This window comes from Notamacropus eugenii, chromosome 5, assembly GCF_028372415.1.
Source record: "Notamacropus eugenii isolate mMacEug1 chromosome 5, mMacEug1.pri_v2, whole genome shotgun sequence".
NCBI lineage: Eukaryota > Metazoa > Chordata > Mammalia > Diprotodontia > Macropodidae > Notamacropus > Notamacropus eugenii.
Window position 1 is genome coordinate 209,441,527 of NC_092876.1, and position 19,134 is coordinate 209,460,660.

At 37.6% G+C, this 19,134-nt stretch overlaps 1 long non-coding RNA gene across 1 annotated transcript in view; it reads left to right on the forward strand.

Annotated features, from left to right (window-relative positions):
* The window catches only part of LOC140505715 (uncharacterized), a 55,398-nt gene extending 36,951 nt beyond the window's left edge, over positions 1 to 18,447 (forward strand). The window contains exon 4 of the long non-coding RNA XR_011967629.1: positions 17,819 to 18,447. This is a non-coding gene — a long non-coding RNA (uncharacterized lncRNA). The remainder of the gene's footprint in view (positions 1 to 17,818) is intronic.
* Positions 18,448 to 19,134: the final 687 nt, after the last annotated feature.

Consider the following 19,134-nt stretch of genomic DNA (forward strand, 5'->3'; position numbering starts at 1 on the left):
CTTATCTCTTTACCAAGCTTCCCTATTTCAGTTGGGGACAATCCTATTCTTCTACTCTCCCAGGTTTATAACTGATATTATCTTCAGCTCAACCCTACAAATCCATCAGCTGCCGAATCATATTATTTCTTCCTCCAAAACATCGATCAGTTAAGCACTTTCTCCATACCAGGCACTGTCCTTGGTACAGAGAATACAAAGAAAGAAAAACAGTCCCGCCTCCAAGGTAGGAGGAGAAGCAGGAGAGATCATTGTCGTAAAAACTTAGTGAAGAGAGTGTCCAGCAGAAGAGCACGATTAAACTGTGGAAGGGGGGGGGGGGGGGGTAAATCTAGAGTGAGATATTGGTAGGAGGGAGTAGTCTTGAGTGGAATGTGAGTAGGAGAGTAGGCAGTGGGGAGGTTTGGGAAATAGGGTTGATACAATGATAGCCAGGAGTTCAGAATCAGTGGGATGGAGAAGAGTATAGCACAGTGTGAGTTTGCTAACTATTGAGGAATAATTTTAAACAAATTATTAATGGCTGGAGAAAAGTCTATTGGAGGGAAATAGGTTATTAGATTGTTCAAGGCCCTCCCTCTCTGTCCAACCTTATAGCCAGTGATACTGTGTGCTATGAGGCCCAAGAGTCCTGACTCACATCAGGCCAAATTAGGTGAAGGTATAACTGAGAGGAGTCAGACAAAATACTCAGGAGCTGGTAGTCAGCTAGTAAGTCTGATCTGGAATAACCTCCAAAGTACTCCAGAAAGCCCTGAGACAAAGACAAAGGCCAAACTTGTCCTGCAGCCTGATTCCAGGCTGATGTAGGTTTTAGTCTCTTCTTGAATTCTTAATCTATTTTTCCCTCCTAGACAAGTGATCTATAATATACATCTGCTACAGTATGGCTTCTGTATCTCCTTTCACTGATCTTGATTCAATTATTTTCCACTATACCTCCCCTCCCTTTCCATCCCATACTTCTGTTTTATATATTTTCTCATAGAAGTAAATCTTGTTGATATTCAATACTACCCTACTACCACTTTCATTTATTAATTTTAAATGAGCATTACCAGTGCTTTTTAATGAAGATACATAAATCACCTGAACCCACATACATTTTGTACTACCTATGGATCCTGAAATATGCCTTTATACAATGTGCCCAGGGCAGCTAGGTTGTGCAGTGGATAGAGTGCCAGGCCTGGAGTCAGGAGTTTAAATCCAGCCTCAGACTCTTACTAGCTGTGTGATCCTGGGCAAATCACTCAACGCTGTTTGCCTCGTTTCCTCATTTGTATAATGAGCTAGAGAAGGAAATGGTAAAGCATTCCAGTGTCTTTGCCAAGAAACACCCAAAAAATACCATCAAAAAGAGTCTAACGATGACTAAACAGCAACAAAAACTACTTGTCTGTCCCAGAAGGTATTGTAGGTAATCATCAAAATGAGATTTTCCATTCTTATTTTGTAGCCTTCTCAGTACCATTTTCCCTTTCAACCCTAGATCTCTTAGATTTACTGAGTAAACTAGTGCTGACTTTTTCCTCTCCTCTTCCCAATAATGAGTAAAATACTATGTTGCAATTCTTTTATGTTTTATTATACATGATAACTTTGAGGGATCACTCCAATAATTAATAATAGCTGACATTTATAAAGCATCTTACTATGTGCTAAGCACTGTCCTAAGTGCTTTACAAATATTATCTCATTTAATCCTCACAACAACCCTGGGAGCTAGGTGCTATAATAAACCCCATTGTACAGATGAGGAAACTGAGACAAATGGAGATTAAGTGATTTGCCCAGAGTCATTGAGGAGCTAGGAAGGGTTTGAACCTAGATTTGAACTGAGGGTTTTCTGACTCTAGGCCCAGTGTTTTATCCACTAGCTGCCTCCTATTAGCTCCAATCAATACTTCTCACTTCTTATGATTTTCTGTCTGAAAGCTAAGTGCACTGTCAATTTTGTACACTTAGCACAAGGTCTATGTGGCAGCATTGTTTTCCAGAGAGTCATAATTTTGAAGCTGGAACTAAATTTTCACAAACTGATTGAGTGGATAGACTCCTGGGCCCAGAGTCAGAAAGATCCAAATTCACATTTTGCCTCAGACACTTAACAAGGTGTGTGATCCTGGATAAGTCACAATCTCTATCTGTCTCAGTTTCCTCAACTGTAAAATGAGGATAATAATAACACCTACTTCACAGGCTTGTTGTGAGGGTCAAATGAGAAAATAGTTGTAAAGAGCATAGCACAATGCTTAGCACATAAAAGATGCTTAATAAATTTGTATTCCCTCCCCTTTCCATCTTTTCCTTTTCTTCCCTAAGCAATTAGTAGAGCTTACACCGTACTAAATGCTGAGGATCTAAAGATAAAATAAAAACATTCCCTGTCCTCAAGGAGCTCACATTGTAATAGGAATCCATTTAGTACTTTCAACACCAATTTGGGAAGACAAATTATTAGAGGGGGTAGTCTTTTCTTTATGCCTAAAATATTTCACTAAAGTATGAGCAGCATGAAGCAGTGTGGAAGAGCCAATAGAGTGTTAGAGTTAGAGTGAAGAAGACCTGAATTCAAATCCTGCCTCTGACCCTTACCAACTGGACACACCATGAACACATCACTTAATCTCTGTGTGTCTCAGGCAATTCTCTAAGCCTCATCTGTGTTGTCATAGATGAGTTGTGACCTGTACTGGAAGAAGTTACCCACCTCCCATCTGCATCCCCACTCAGTTTTCCATATGTTGGAACAAAAAATATTTCCTTTCCCCTAATATTTTCATGTTTTCTGTCTAGGTTTCACCATCCCACCTTGGAATCCTTTAGTTCTTCTCTCTGTCCACATGACCTATCTTCTTTGCTTCCTCAAAGCAATTCCATATCTCTCTCACTCTCTTGCTACCTTCCCAAATTCTGTACCTGTAATTAAGTGGAAAGGAACCCCTGTCCTTCTCTATTTCTGGGCATGACCTTCCTGCCTGTTCTTGCCAATTTTCATGAATAACAGCAGTTCTTCTCCATTTTACTTCCAACTCTATCATAGTCATACTCACAGAATCACAGAACCTCAGATTTAGAAGGCTGTAAAAACTATCCATTCCAATCCTTATTTGAAAATTGATCCCCTCTACAATACCCAAGACAAATGGTCCTTTATCCAGCTTCTACTCGAAGATTCCCAGTGATGAGGAAGTCACAGTCTCCCCAGATAGTGGAATGTTCTATCCAGCATCTTAACTTTTGGACAGCTCTATTCTCTCTAAAATTGCTGCTAGTAAATAGGAACTCTTGAACCAAGGTGTCATCATTTTTTAAATCAGATATACTCCATTATACTCCATTAGCATAATATATAAATTTTAAAAATGCATTTGGATCAATGATAATAAATTCCTTGAACTGAACTTCATAATTTCACATGTGATTAGGAGATTAACAACACCAGATTGCAGACATGTATTTTCTAGGAATAAAATGCCTGCATGCATAAAATTCTTTACTCCTTCAAAAGAATACATATCATTTTGTCATACCTCTCTTTGGAAACTAAGTAAGCAGCATGATGCTTTCATTTACTTCTTTTTCCCCCTTTTCAAAAAAAAAAATCACAAACTTAATGATCACCAAACGAGATGAGCTTTTCCACATACATTGTAGAAGAAAGGCTTATATGTGAAAATGCAAATGTACATAAAGTAAAGTTTGCTCTTCTTTTTAGGTATTTAATAAGTTCAACATATAACTTTCAAAATTGTCCTTATATGTGATTCCTTTTGGATCCTTTCTGTTCTCTTTTCATTTTAGCAGGGAGGAGTACCCTCATCTCTAGCCACCTTCTCCTTCCCATAATTAAAAGGAAAAAGAAAAAGAAACCCTTGTAACAAATATGCATAATCAACCAAAACAAATTCCCAGAATGTTTATATATGTGTGTGTGTGTGTGTGTGTGTGTGTGTGTGTGTGTGTGTGTGTAATATATATATGTATTTCTTATGGGTGAATACTTGTTCTAAATAAGTACTAAAGATATCTGACTCATTCTAATGTTGATTCTATTAAATGTTAGGGAATGTATTGAATAATAACCAACATTTATATAATGCTTAAAGTTTCCAAAAATTTTTTATGTACATGATTTCATTTGAACCTCACAGTAAACCTGTGACATGGATTTTTAAAAAAATTTTGGTCCTGGAAATGTGGTTTCTTTGCTCTTCCCCAATACATAATTTTCCAGAGTTGCTGAAGTGGTTAAATGAGTTGCCTAAGCTGCTATCTTCAGAGGCAGGACCTGAACTCAGGTCTTCCTGCCTTTAAATCCAGTACGCTATCCATTATCTCATGCAACCTAAGACTCTTAAAGCATAGATATTTGCCACTTTATTTAAAGCAGCTTTCTGGCTTTCATATGTAATTCATTGTCCACTTAAAACAGGCACATTTTCCTTCTTAGGTAACAGAGGATAAATCAGAATTGCTGATTTATCACTCATATGCTTAATGTTTCCTTTTGTTTCTTTACTGGTCTAACCATTCTTTACAACATGTTTTGCTCTTTCAATAACCCCATGAAGATATTCCAGATGGAAAAAATTTTAAACACATTTTTAACTTCATTGATGAAAGAGTGGGAGAGATGGGGGATGCACATCTTTAAGAACAAAGTTCTGTGATCCATGGGTTCTCCATTAAGTAAAATATTTAAGCTCCCTCCTCCCCCATTGTAGAAATGAATCCAAGAATCAAAGGATACCTTTGGATTTCTTTAACCCAGAATTTGCCAGATTCCACCCAATGCTTAAAGCAAATATCAGGTGGAAAGTGTGGATAATTTTAAGGTCATTGGGTAATGGGGTATAAGTGGGCAGCCTGTGTAGTGGAAAGAACACCAATCTACAGGGCAAGGAGACCTGAATTCATTGTTGTCCTGGAGTCAGCTCATACTGGTTTGAGCTAATTGTTAAATTTTCAGTATGAGCATTTACATGGCAAGCAGTACAAATCAGGGCTTGATTTACTACTTTGTTGATTGTCTAGACTTAATAAAATGCTAATAATACAGATTAAACTTAGAAGTGTGTCATGGGTAATGTTTTTTCCTTGGAGGGCCATTTATTGAACATTTACTAGCCCATGGATTAAAGGATTAGCTTTTCCACCAACATCCTATGTTACCTTAGCCAAGTCACTTCATCTCTCTGGGTCTCAGTTTCCTTACCTGTAAAATAAGACATTGATGCTGTTGCTACAGGTAATACAGGAAGTTTTCCAATATGTAAGAGTTCTGGAAGATACAAGGAAGAAAGACAGGTAGATTAGCATCATTGTCCAGCATCCCTCTGTATCCTGTCTCCTCCTGCTCTCACCCAGGTTCCTCTTGGCTTGATTTTGCAGGGGTGGGGAACCTGCAGCCTTGAGAAAAGAATTTGTTCTGTAAAATTTGGATTCAGTCAAAAAACTGAACTTAAGGATCTAGAAGGCCGCATGTGGCCTCAAGGCTGCAGGTTCCATACTTGATTACAGTCTAAAGCATAGAATCAATCACATATAATATTTCATGCAGATCAACTATTCTGACACACCCAGAATGTGAACACTGGGAAAATCTCCACATTTAGTTTCTTATCTCAACTTATTCAGGACCTAAAAGAAAAATATACATACAGGCATTATAGTTTAGATTGCATTTACTATTTGAAATCTGAAAGCAAAATATACTGTATTTAGTTTTAGAATTCCTGTATCATTCCGTTAGGGTGTTAGGAGGCACAGTGGATATAGTGCTGGGCCTGGAATCAGGAAGACTCATCTTTCTAAACTAAAATCTGGCCTCAGACATTTACTAGCTGTCTGACCCTGGGCAAGTCACTTAATCCTGTTTGCCTCAGTTTCCTCATCTATAAAATGAGCTGGAGAAGGAAATGGCAAAGCATTCCAGTATCTTTGCCGAGAAAAATCCTTAATGGGGCCACAAAGAATCAATCGCAATTAAAAATGACTCTACAACAACAAATATACCAATTATAGTGCTAAGCCCTGGAGATACAAAGAAAGTCAAATGGTAAACAACTATGTGTAAATATAACATATACAATATAAATTGGAGAAAATCAATAGAGAGAAGGTACTAGCATTAAGAGAAATCAGAAAAGACTTCTTTTAGAAAATGAGATTTTATCTAAGACTTGAAGGAAGCCAGGAGGTAGTGATGAAGATGGAGAAAATTCCAGGCAGGAGGAGCAGATGGTGAAAATGCCCAGAGTTGAGAGACAGGTTATCATATATGAAGACCACCATGAAGGACGATGCAACTGTCTCCCAAACTACATGTAGGGCAGCAGAGTACCAGAAAGGTAGGAAGAGTCCAGGTGGTGAAGGGCTTTAAAACTTAATAATGAATTTTATGTTTGTTCCTGCAGGTGATAATGATCTATTGGAGTGGACTGAATAGGAGGGTGACATGGTGATGATACCTGTGGTTTAGGGAAGATCAATTTGACAGGGAGTGGCAGATGGATAGATTGTAATAGAGCAAATGTTGAGGCAGGGAGACAAACCAGCAGGTTTATTTCAGTAGTCCAGGCATGAGGTGGTGATGGTCTTCATCAGGCTGATGGTGTCAGAGGAGAAAATGAGGCATACTTGAAAGGCTTATTTTGTTATGAAGGTAGAAATGATGGGACTTGGCAACACATTGGATATGGGTGGTAAGAGAGAATGAGGAGGTAAGGATGACTCCTAGGTTATGATCCTATGTGATGTAGAGGATGGCAGTGCCCTCATCATTAATAGGGAAGTTAAGAAGAGAGGAAAGTTTACAGGGTTTGGATATGGTGAGTTTAAGATATCTACACTATATTCAGATTATGATGTCTAATAGGCAATTGAAGATGTGAGAATAGAGGTCAAGAGAGATTAGAACTGGATAATCTGATCTGAGAATCATCAGCATAGAAATAATGATTTAATTGATGGGAGATGATGAGATCACTAAGTGAAACACAATGGAGGGAGAATAGAAGAGGACTCAGGACAGAGCCCTGAGAGACACACAAGCTTAGTAGATGTGACTCAGATGAAGATCTAGGAAAAAAAGATTGAGAAGAAGCAGATGGGCAGTAACTACTATTATAGTGACAGACAAAATGCTAGATTAGGAGCTGGGAAGATCTGTGTTCAAATCCTGCATCAGATTTGGATGAGTGTGGTTCATTGTCCTCTTGTCTCTCTTGAAATGAAATCAGGCATAATCCTAAATGCAAAATTCCTGTTATGTTCAAGTTGTGCCTTACTTACTGTATCAATTGTACTGAAACAAAGCCATGTTTTCAAAACCAGTTTTATAGTAGAACTGATTATACTATCATCCTTCTGGAATGAGTTAGTGACAATAGCAACTTATGCTGTGCTCTTCATCCTTGTGACTCCCTGGATCAGGATTCCCTTGCCTTCCCACCCCATGTGTTAACTCCCTCCCCTAATAGAATATTACTTTTCTCAAGGCAGAGAATGGCTCCTTTTTGTATTTGTATGTCCAGTGACTAGCATAATTTTCATTCATTCATTTCAGACTCTAAGGCCAGCCATCTATCAGCTATGCCATGTTGCCTCTTTGTTCCTAGTGAAACACTTAAATTTTGAATACAAAAGCCTACTACTTGAATACTTCAAAAGATATTTTATTTTGTTGGTGTGAGCACTCCCTCTACCAATGCAGAATGGTATCCTCTCTACCTTGGTAGCTAGTTTCAAAAGCTGAAAGAGACACACACAAAAAAAGGTCACTTAAAAGCCAACTTGTGAATTTAGCTAGGTTGGTCTGTGGAAGACCCTCCAAGTCAATCACTCTAGCCATGGGACTTAATGCTTTCACAGCTCAGAACCTGTTAGAGCTTGTGTTATGATGGTGTAGCTTTTAGAAAAGTCAGAGTACACCTCTACACCTCAATGAGGAGTGAAAATAAACCTTTAATAGAAGCAAAGACAGCCAACTATATCGAAACTAATATTTTTTGTCCTATTCAAAGAAGAAAATCATTGAATAGTCATTCCTGGAGTGAATTCAAGCTATTCATTCCAAATATCTAAGGGAATAAACTCACTAAGAATGTTTGGCAAGGAATCAAATCGATTGGATCTATAGCAAGCTAGAGTATTAGGACTCCTGGGTTCTTTCCATAATTCCACCATACAAGTTGAACTTAGTTAGGTATAACATCTCATCTCAAGGAGAGGTAGTGAAACTCTGGAAATTCATGTGAGTGGAAACAGTGGATGAGAACTGTTATGCACAATACAGCAAGTTGCTTTGCAAAATGTTTTTCTAAAAGTTTGTGTCAACAGAGGTTTGAAAGCCACAAGCCACAAGGAAAAACACATTTCCTAGGAAACTGAAGTTCTTCCAGGAGAATGCAACTAGAAATTTGATCACCTCCTGAAGTGTAACATTTTTGACATGCTCCCAGTTGCTACCATAAATAATTCAATACCATAAATACCATAAAAAATTCAATTTTTGCAAAGATATTTCCAAAGTAACTAGTTTGCAAAGCCTGGATTCTGGATTTATTGCCTGTAAAATTTACATTGTTTTTCCCAGATAGAATTTAGAACTGGAAAGGTCTCTAGAAAGTATCTAGTTCAAATCTCTTGTGTTACAAATAAGGAAACAAAGGCCCAGAGAAATTGACTTCCCTAAAGTCACACAGATAATAAGATCAGATTTTGAACCCAGCCCCAATGACTCCAAATTCAGTGTTCTTGTTACTTACTATGACATACCTTCCTGTCCAAACCTTTTAATTCTTCTCCAGGGATCAGTAAACAAAGGCACTTATCATCATAAAGACATAGATATTCCCACACCTACAGAAGAAACAAAAAGTATGGGTACTATAAAATTAAAGTGACTAGAGTAAGATAGATCATATTGTCACTATATACTTTCTTATGATCAAGACAATACACATTTGAAAGACTGTGTTTGGTTCTGGGCATTACATTTGAGACAAGATGGACAGCTCCAGACCAAGGCATAGGAGGGCCATCAGGAAGAACTAAGTATATTTAGCCTGGAAAAAAAAGCTTCACAGGACTATGATGGCTGGCTTCAAACATGTGAAGGGATGTTATGTGGAAAAGAGATTAGAGTTATTCTGCTTAGTCCTAAAGGACAGAACTCAAACCAATGGATGGAAAGTTCCTTGAAGGCAAATTGTGACTTAAAGTAAGAGAGTAGATTCCAACAACTCTAAGGACAAACTAGGCAAAACAAAACTCAGAAAACAAGAAAGACCATCAAAGGGACCTAGGAGATGGAGGAGTTATTTATTTGATTCCCCCGTAGTAAAATGGAGGCTTCTTGAAATTGAAAGTAAGAAAATGGTTTACAAAACAGAACAAAAAACAGCTATTCTCCATTGCCAGAAACAAAACCAGCTCATTATATGGAAAACAAAACAAAGACTGAATTCCTGAAGACTGGAAAAGGGTAACTCACTTTCTCAATTTAAGGCTATACCAAAACTGTTGTAAGAAGTCCAGATGAACCTGTAAGGAATGAAGAAAGGAAACTATGTGCCAGTCAATGTATTATGTGCTTTACAAATGTTCTCACATTTGATCTTCACAATAACTCTGAGAGGTAGGTGATATTATTTTCTCCATTTTATAGTTGAAGAAATCAAAGCAGACAGAGATTAAATGACTGGTCCATAGTCATGTGATTAGTAAATGTCTGAGGCTGGATTTGAATGCAGGTCTTATTGATTCCAGGCCTGGCACTCTGTCCTTGGTACCATCCAGCTCTAAGATCTGGACATCTTCATCAAATGTTTTGGAGATATTTTTACATCCAGTGGTCCTGGAAGTCTTGTCCTCATTAAGAGAATGATAAACTCTAATAAATATATTGACTGAGAAGTTGAATTGTTTCTGATTTACAGAAATTTACAAATGGGGGAGTAGTGCAATACAACTATATACTAGGCTACACACCATGAATGTTAAGACATTTATCCAAGAGACAGAGAAATGCATGCTTCAGTGGTATGGGAACTGACCTAGATGGGAGTTTGTTAATGAACAAATGAATTCCAGAATGAGAAACTTAATTCCCCTACATAGAGGTCATATTGTTAGGAGTGAATCCAGTCTACAAACCACAAGGACTGGATGCAGGACCACAAAGGGAAAGGTTCCCAGTTCCTATGGGCTCAGTGAAGTTGTGGTTCTATGTTAGACTGAGAAAATGAAAGTCATACAATATAAGCTTCCTTTTCTCACCTAATCCTCAGCTCAGAGTTTTCTATGTCTCGTCCCATTCTTTCTTCCTTTGATCCAGTCTTTGTGGAAGAAATGACATTGAAAATGTCTCTATTTGTACCCTCCATCCCTTCTCCTCCTATATTCCACTGGAACTTGTTTCCTTAATCATGCCCTCTCTACAGTGCTCGTCTTCAATCTCTTCCTTTCTACTAGCATGCTTCCAAACACTCTTGACTCTTTTCTTTCCTTAAAATACCTTAACTTGAATCTGCAATCCCACAGCTGATGATGTTCTATCTTTTCCACCTTTGACAGCCAAATTAAAAATAAAGGTGTCTATACTTATCTCCACTATTCCACCTCCTGCTCACTTTACAAAACCTTAAAATCTGGCTTCTCTCCCAATCACCTGACTGAAACTGCTTTCTCCAAGGTTACCTATGATCTCCACTGCTAAATGAGATGACCTTTACACAGTATTAAACTTCCCTGACTTTTCTGCAGCTTTTGATACTGCTAACCACCCCTCTCTTCCTGATTATTCTATCATCCCTTGTCTGATGCTGCTCTCTCCTGATTATCCTTCCACTTAACTTAGTCTCTTTGCTGGATCATTATCCATCTACCACACCTAGAGGTAGCTAGGTGACAAGAGTGGATAGAGTTCTGGACTTGGAGTCAAGAAGACAAGTTCAAACTAGACTCAGATACTTACTGTGTGAACCCTGGCAAGTCTCATATCTTTTATCTGCCTCATTCTCCTCAACTATAAAATGGGGACAATAGTAATACCTACCTCCTAGGGATGTTGTAAGGGTCAAATGAGATAATAGTTGTAAAATACTTAGCATAGTACCTGGTAGGCACTTCATAAATTCTTCCTTCCTTCCTTCCTTCCTTCCTTCCTTCCTTCCTTCCTTCCTTCCTTCCTTCCTTCCTTCCTTCCTTCCCCCTAAGAATATCTCCCAAACCTTAACCTCTCTTTTCTTGAAAATCTTTATAATCTCATCAACTCCAATGGATTCAATTATTGTTTCTATTATTGTCTCTATCCAGTCAGCTCTGTAAAACTATTTATTTAGCCTTAACCTCTCTCCTGAATCCCAGGATAAACATCTATATGATGATTCCTGGAGACTCAACATACGTAAAACAGTACTCATTATCTCTCTCTGTAAACCTCTAATTCTGTTGAAAATACTACCATGCTTCTAGCTACTTAAGTTCACAAGCTCAGAGTCATCCTTTACTGTTTCTTTTTTCAACCCCCATATCCAATCAATTTCTGAGATTTGTAGATTCTACCATCACAACCTGTCATATCCATCCTTATCACTCCACTTATATAGCCATCAGCCTTGTTCGAGGCCTTATCAACTTTTACTTGGATTATTGAAATTGCTTCATAATTGGTCTCTAGACTTTACATCTTTCTCTAATCTAAACTCTATAAGATGCCCAATTATTTTCTTAAGGAACAATATCTGGCTATATTATTCCTGTGCTCAGAAGTCCAGTGGCTCTTATTGACTATAGGACAAGCTATAGATAAAATATAAACTCCTCTTTTGTGGCATTTAAAGATCTCCATAATATGTCTTTAACCTACCTTTCCAGATTTACTTACTATACTCAACTTTTCAGCCAAACTGGCCTCCTTGGTAGATGTCCTCAGAATTTGTAAGTTCATGTCCTATCGCCTACTATAACCCCATGCCAAGAATGAATTTCCTCCCTATATTCACCTCTTAGCATCTGTAAAAGCAAGCATCCCTACATATATAGGAGGGCCTACTGTACAGGTTCTTAGATCTGCTTTTCTAAAAGGAAAGCAACTTTTGAGGGGTCAACAATCACTTTACTCAAGCACATCTATCATTCACTTAGTTCAGGGAAAAAAGTCAGCACCCTGAACTTCAGAGAAAATACAAACAAATAAAGATCAACAGACAGGGCTTCTAACTGTCTGATAGTAAGCAATATATACATCACAGATCAACAGACAGATAATTGTGTGACCATATATACATAGTTACCAGAGAGAGAAGCACAAACATCTGAGTTTTCAAAGTTGGGGTGGGGGGGCTCCTTAGCAGCTGCCCAGAGTCTCATCTGACCAAACAAACACTTCCAGTGAGTAAGCCCCAAAACAAAACCTCACCTCAGAGTATATATATACACTTTTCACAGCCAGAGGGCATCACAACCCTTAAAAACCAGTGCCTTATTAACAAAAAGTGTGGGCCTTCCTACAAAATTCCCCCAATCAAACTCCCCTTAAAGGGAGGCCCATTAATGGGTGGGGAAGAATTTTAATCTCATTGGCATTACAGGATCTCTAACTATCTTTATATCTCAGCTCATGTTTGACCTCCTAAGGCAGAGCCTTTTCTAATAACCCACTTGTTAGTGCTATCTCTCCCCTTAAATTATATATATCTGCCCTCAATTATCCTGAATACAGTGTAAATTCCTAGCAGGGAAGGGCTATTTTCATATTGAATTTGTATTTTTGTATGTCATACATATAGTAGATGTTTAATAAATGTTTGTCTCATAAATGAACGAGTAGTTCCATATTGTGTGTCGTTATTACTGCCTTCAGATATCCTCAGTCAGAAAGATACATGAAATGACCATGATTCAAGATATTTTAATGACTCAGTAGTATTGTTTTCAGTGCAAAGTTTAAGAGCATGTGACCCTACCCAGATCTAAGTTCTGTAACCAATTTATAACCAATGCCAGTGATGTTTAATAATTATTTGGAAATCATAATTGGATGAAGGTAGAGTTATTTAGTGAAAGAGTGTTGGATTTGGAATTATGGGACATGGGTTCAAAGTTATTCAATCTTTCTTATGCAGTCTATGCAAATGACACCCTATTCATGCTGCCCATTTTGTGTAACTCTTGTCACTGTCCTCCCATGAATTCACCACAAAAGGTCCACCCAATGACAGCCTTTGTCACATTTTCTTGTATGACTTCTATTACAATTCACAATCTTAATGCATCCTTGTATGCATTTTTTCTGTTACCTCTCCTTTATATTAGGGAGACTTAATTGTTCAGGGTTCTCTTGATCACCCCCCACTACATATTTATTGTCGCAATAGATGACTTTCTGGGAGACGGAAAAAAGATATATTGGGAAATATAGGTGACATAAAACAATTGTTTAATAAAGAAAAGAATTCACAATTCTGTGAAATTTCTAAGTCAAAATTTTCAAGTCAACTATAATTTGCAGAATTAGTAAAAATGATGGGGAGAAGATGAGATTCTGATACTCCACAGGGGAACAAGATTGGAATAGAAAGAACTCAGACCATACCTAGATCAGAAGTGTCAAACTTGGGACATGGCTCTGAACCAGACTAAAATGTAATTGGGGAGTGCTTAGCAAAATAAATTTTAAAATACAATACAACATAGATAATGTTAATTTGTGGTTTCTTAAGTTAACATGCAGCACAAGGATTCATTTCTATTAGAGTTTGACATCATTGTCCTAGAGCAAGACCAAATCCATAGGCTCGGTGCCCAGGTGTGACCTGCCTTTCTAGAAGACTTTTGACTTTGAGGATCTGAAGAAGGAAATACATTGGCAAAATTGAAAGAAGTAATGATAAATGTGACCCTCTTTTTTTTCCTCACAAAGAATATGGCTTTATTTTTCCTTGATTAATTGTTTATATAAAGCTTACCTGCCTCACAAGCTGTGGGGAAGTATGATATTTACAATGTGCTCTTTGGATATTGAAAAGACATGATGAAATTTAAACATGCTATTGCGTTATAACCTACCGGCAGAGAACCATTAATTAACCATTAAGTTAATTGTTTTCTTTTTTAATTGTGAGTCTGAATGAGCAGGGGAAATTTTAATGGAAACAATGTACTGTAAGAGCATGACCTCATTTCAGATAAACAAAACTTAAAATAACTTTCATTTATTTCTAGCACTAGTCTTTTTTTATGTCTGTTATTACACCTTTCCATTGCAGTCTCTATCTAGTCAATTGTTTTGAGATTTGTTTTCAAAATATTAAATTTCATGTATTTTGTCCTTAACCAAAAATAAAATAGAATTGAACATGTGCAAGATGACAGAATGTCAAGTAACCCGTTCTACAACCAGCTCATTTACAATGAATTAGTAATTTACTCAAACAGTCTGCAATTTATGTTAATTGAGGAAAGTCTATCTTATGTTATACATTATATAATGACACAAATACCTCATTCTCTGCATCACAAAGGTTATTATTATCTAAGTTTTCAATTTCTTTTCATCATTAACCTCTTAGAGTAATTCTATAACAGCTCCTTATTTTCATTAAACTGTTGTTGGCAACATCATTGGGAAGAATATCCAGCTTAAATGAGTCTGAGAACTGAAAATGTATCAAGTTTCCCTGGATTCATCAAGCAGCCTGATAATCAGCACAACATGATGAGTTCACAAGGGTTGGAGGAACAATATGTCATCCTTTTTATGTTGACATATTTGAATATGCTCCTATGCTTAATGAACACTTCAATCTTTGTTTTTAAGAACTCTTTCAAAAGAAAGTCATGAAAGGAGAAAGTTTTCAAAAATTATTTTGAAACTTCAAATAGAAGGAGTATATATTGACCTGAATAATTCAGATTGGTTAACTTACACTCTAATGTTACTCCAGTTGATTTGTTATCTCAAAAATGTGTATGCATTTTCAAGAATGCATATGACACCTTATCCATGCTACCTGTTTTGTGTAACTCTTGTCAGTGTCCTCCCATGAATTCGCCACAAGAGCTCCACCCAATGGCAGCCTTTCTCACATTTTCTTGTATGACTTCCATTATAGTTTACAGGTCGTTGATCAGTTATTCTTCATTCTTGCTTCATTACTGGCATATTTTCTTCTCTGGGCATACATTTCTCTGATGAGAGATATATGTTACCATTTGTCCCATGCAATTCCTGTTTTGTAGCCTATTTGTGTCCCACTCTGTACCTCTTTACTGCCTTTTGGGTGATCTCCTGAGGCTTATTTCTTTGTCAACTCTAGTATTCCATGACATAGCCATACAATATCACTAGAAGAACATTGGTGATGAAAAAAATATGCATTTCTGGTTATCTGCAAAAATTCATGAAATAATTGTTGACCCCTTGGAGGAAATGAATACCTAATGTCATATCTTCACCTGACATTGTGTAATGTCACTTGAGGAAAAGGGGAGCACTGCCCAGTGCAGGTGGTGTCCAACTAAGGCCCTGAGGTTCTGACTCAGCAAGTCAGGGGTACAGCAGGCCAGCTGTGATGCCTCCAGTCCCAACAGCAGGCAAACTGCCAGCCCAACAACCTAGGGCACAGCAGACATAACTAAGCTGGGCTACCTTAGCACAGTGACCAAACTGCCAGTGCCAGAGGCTCCAGCACAGAAAGTCAGTGACCAGGCCCCTGGACACAATGCAAGAAGCTTGGGGCAGTACCCCCTCTACTCCAGGAGCAGAATTTGACTTTTGTAAATGATCAAAAACCAAAAAAGAGCCTTGACCATAGAAAGCTATTGCAACAACAGGGAAGATCAAAACACAAACTCAGAAAAGGACAACAGTGTCAAAATGTGAAGCATCAAAAGGAAATAGAAATTGGTCGCAAGCCCAAAATGTCCTCTTGGAGGGGCTCAAAAAGGATTTTAAAAATCAAGTAAGAGAGACAGACAAAAAATTGATGAGGGAAGAATGAAAGTTATGCAAGAGAATTATGAAAAAAGAGTCCACAGCCTGGAAAAGGAAGCACAAAAAGTGGAGAAACCATCTACTTTAAAAGTAGAATTGGCCAAATGGAAAAGGAGGTACAAAAGCTAAGTGAAGAAAATAATTCCTTAAAAATTAGAATTGGGCAAATGGAAGCTAATGACTCTATGAGACATCAAGAATCAGTCAAACAAAATCAAAAGAGTGAAAAAAATAGAAGAAAATGTAAAACACCTCACTGGAAAAACAACTGACCTAGAAAATAGATTCAAGAGAGATCATTTAAGAATTATTGAACTACCTGGAAGCCATGATCAAAAACAAAGGCCAAGGCATCTTTCAATAAATTATCAAGGAAAACTGCACTGATATCCTAAAACCAGAGGATAAAATAGTAATTTAAAGAATCCACCAATCGCCTCCTAAAAAAGATTCCAAAATGAAAACTCCAAAGAACACTGTAGCCAAATTCCAGAACTATTAGGTCAAGGAGAAAAATACTGCAAGAAGCTAGAAAGAAACAATCCAAATATAAGAAGTCACAGTCAGGATTACACAGGACTTTATAGCAGCTTATACATTAAAGGATTGGAGGGCTTAGAATATGATATTCAGGAAGGCAAAAGAGCATGGATTTCAACCAAGAAGTCACCTAGCCAACAAAATTGACCATAAATTTTCAGGAGAAAAGATGGATATTCAATGAAATAGAGAACTTTCAAATTTTCCTGTTGAAAACACTAGGGCTGAACATAAAATTTGATTTTCAAATACAAGACTCAAACATAAAAAGATAAACAGAAGAGAAGAAAAAAACTTGGTATTCAATAAGGTTAAACTATTTACATCCCTCCATTTGAACATGATATTTGTAACACTTAAGAACTGTGTCTCCATTAAGGAAGTTAGAAGAAGTATACTTAGAAGCTGTGGGTATCAATTGACTTTGATGTGATGATTAAAAAAAAATTAAGTGGTGAAAAAAAGGAGAAGAGGAGAGGGGGAGGTAGAATGCGGTATATTATATCACATGAAGAGGTATGAAAGACCCATTACAGTGGAGGGGAAGAAGGGAAGGGGTAAGTATTGTTTTAACCTTACTCTCTTTGGATTTGGCTCAAAGAGAGAATAACATACACAGTTGGGTAGAAAAATTTTATCTTGAGTACGATGAGTGCAGACCAGAGTCACGAGCACAGACCAGCGTGGAGCAGTAGGGACAGGACCCAGAACATGATTCCAGGTGCCACCAGCAGCATTTCCCAGATTCCTCAACCCACAAATGTCACAGATGACTTCAAAGGTCAGTGGAAAGGCTCCAGCAGCTGCCATTTTCAGAACCCTTCACCTAGAGCCCCTGGGGGAATTGAAGGACTGATCTAATCTTAACCCTGAGTGGCAGCCCTGGGAGAGCTACCCCTAAAGACCCTGGGGGAATTGAGTCACTGATATGATTCTCAGCCCAGAGCTCCATCCAGGGGTGAGGAGGAGCACTGGTGGTGGAGCTGGTTAAGGCTCTGGAGAGGGAATTCAATTGCAGATTCTGGGCAGAAAAGTTTTTGGTTGCTCCCAGACCAGTGCACAGGTCAGGAGAGGAGTAAACACCTCTCCCTTGATTGTGCCACCTTGGAAGAACTGAGAACTCACAGGTCACTAGAGTATACCCTCCTCGCAACAAAGGTCTCAAAAGTCAAGTAACTGACTGGGAAAATGCAAAAAAAGGGGGGGGGGAGAAAAAATAAGACTATAGAAGGTTACGTTCTTGGTGAACAAGTATTTCCTTTCATCCTTTAGGATAAAGAAGAACAAAGCATAACATCAGAGGAAGTCAAGGCTTCTGCATGCAAAACCTCCAAAATAAATATGCAATAGTCTCAGGCCATGGAAGAGCTCAAAAAGGATTTTGAAAATCAAGTAAGAGAGTTAGAGGAGGAAGTCAAGGGGATGTCCATCAATTGGGGAATGGCTGAATAAATTATGGTATATGAATGTAATGGAGTACTATTGTGCCATAAGAAATGATGAACAAGAAGACTTCAGAGAGGCCTGGAAGGACTTATGTGACCTGATGCTGAGTGAAAGGAGCAGAACCAGGAGAACTTTGTGCACAGCAACGACCACAGTGTGCAAGAGTTTTTTCTGGTAGACTTGGAATTTCGTAATAATGCAAGAACTTCTTAAAAAAAAAAATCCCAATGGTGGTTCTCAAGGCAAAATGCCTTCCACACTCAGAGAAAGAAATATGGAAGTCATTTGCAAAATGTAGCAGATCAGGTTTGTGTATGTGTAAGTTTTTGTGTATCATGTTTTGATTTGTTATATGATTTCTTTCATTTATTTTAGTCTGACTACATAGCATGACTATAGTGAAAATACACTCAATAGGAAAGTATATGTAGAACCTATACAGAATTGTATGCAGTTGTGGGGAGGGAGGGGGGTAGTGGAGGGTAGGTGTGGGGGGGATAAAATCTCAATTGTATGGCAGTGATTGTTAAACATTAAAAAATAAAAAAAATTTAAAAAAGAGAGGTAGAGGAAAAATTAGGAAAAGAAATGAGAGAGATGCAAGAAAATCATGAAAAGTGAGTCATCAGCTTGCTAAAGGAGACCCAAAAAATGCTGAAGAAAATAACACCTTTTAAAATAGGTCAACTCAATTGACAAAAGAGGTCCAAAAAGTCAATGAGGAGAAGATGCTTTAAAAAGCAGAATTAACCAAATAGAAAAGGAGGTTCAAAAGCTCACTGAAGAAAATAGTTCTTTAAAAATTAGAATGGAACAGATGGAAGCTAATGACTTTATCAGAAACCAAGAAATTACAAAACAAAACCAGAAGAATGAAAAAATAGAAGATAATGTGAAATATCTCATTGGAAAAATAACTGATCTGGAAAATAAATCTAGGAGAGACAATGTAAAAATTATGAGACTACCTGAAAATAATTATCAGAAAAAGAGCCTAGACATCATCTTTCATGAAATTATCAAAGAAAACTACCCTGATATTCTAGAACCAGAGGACAAAATAAAAATTGGAAGAATTCACAGGTCACCTCCTGAAAGAGATCTGAAAAGAGAAACTCCTAGGAATTTTGTAGCCAAATTCC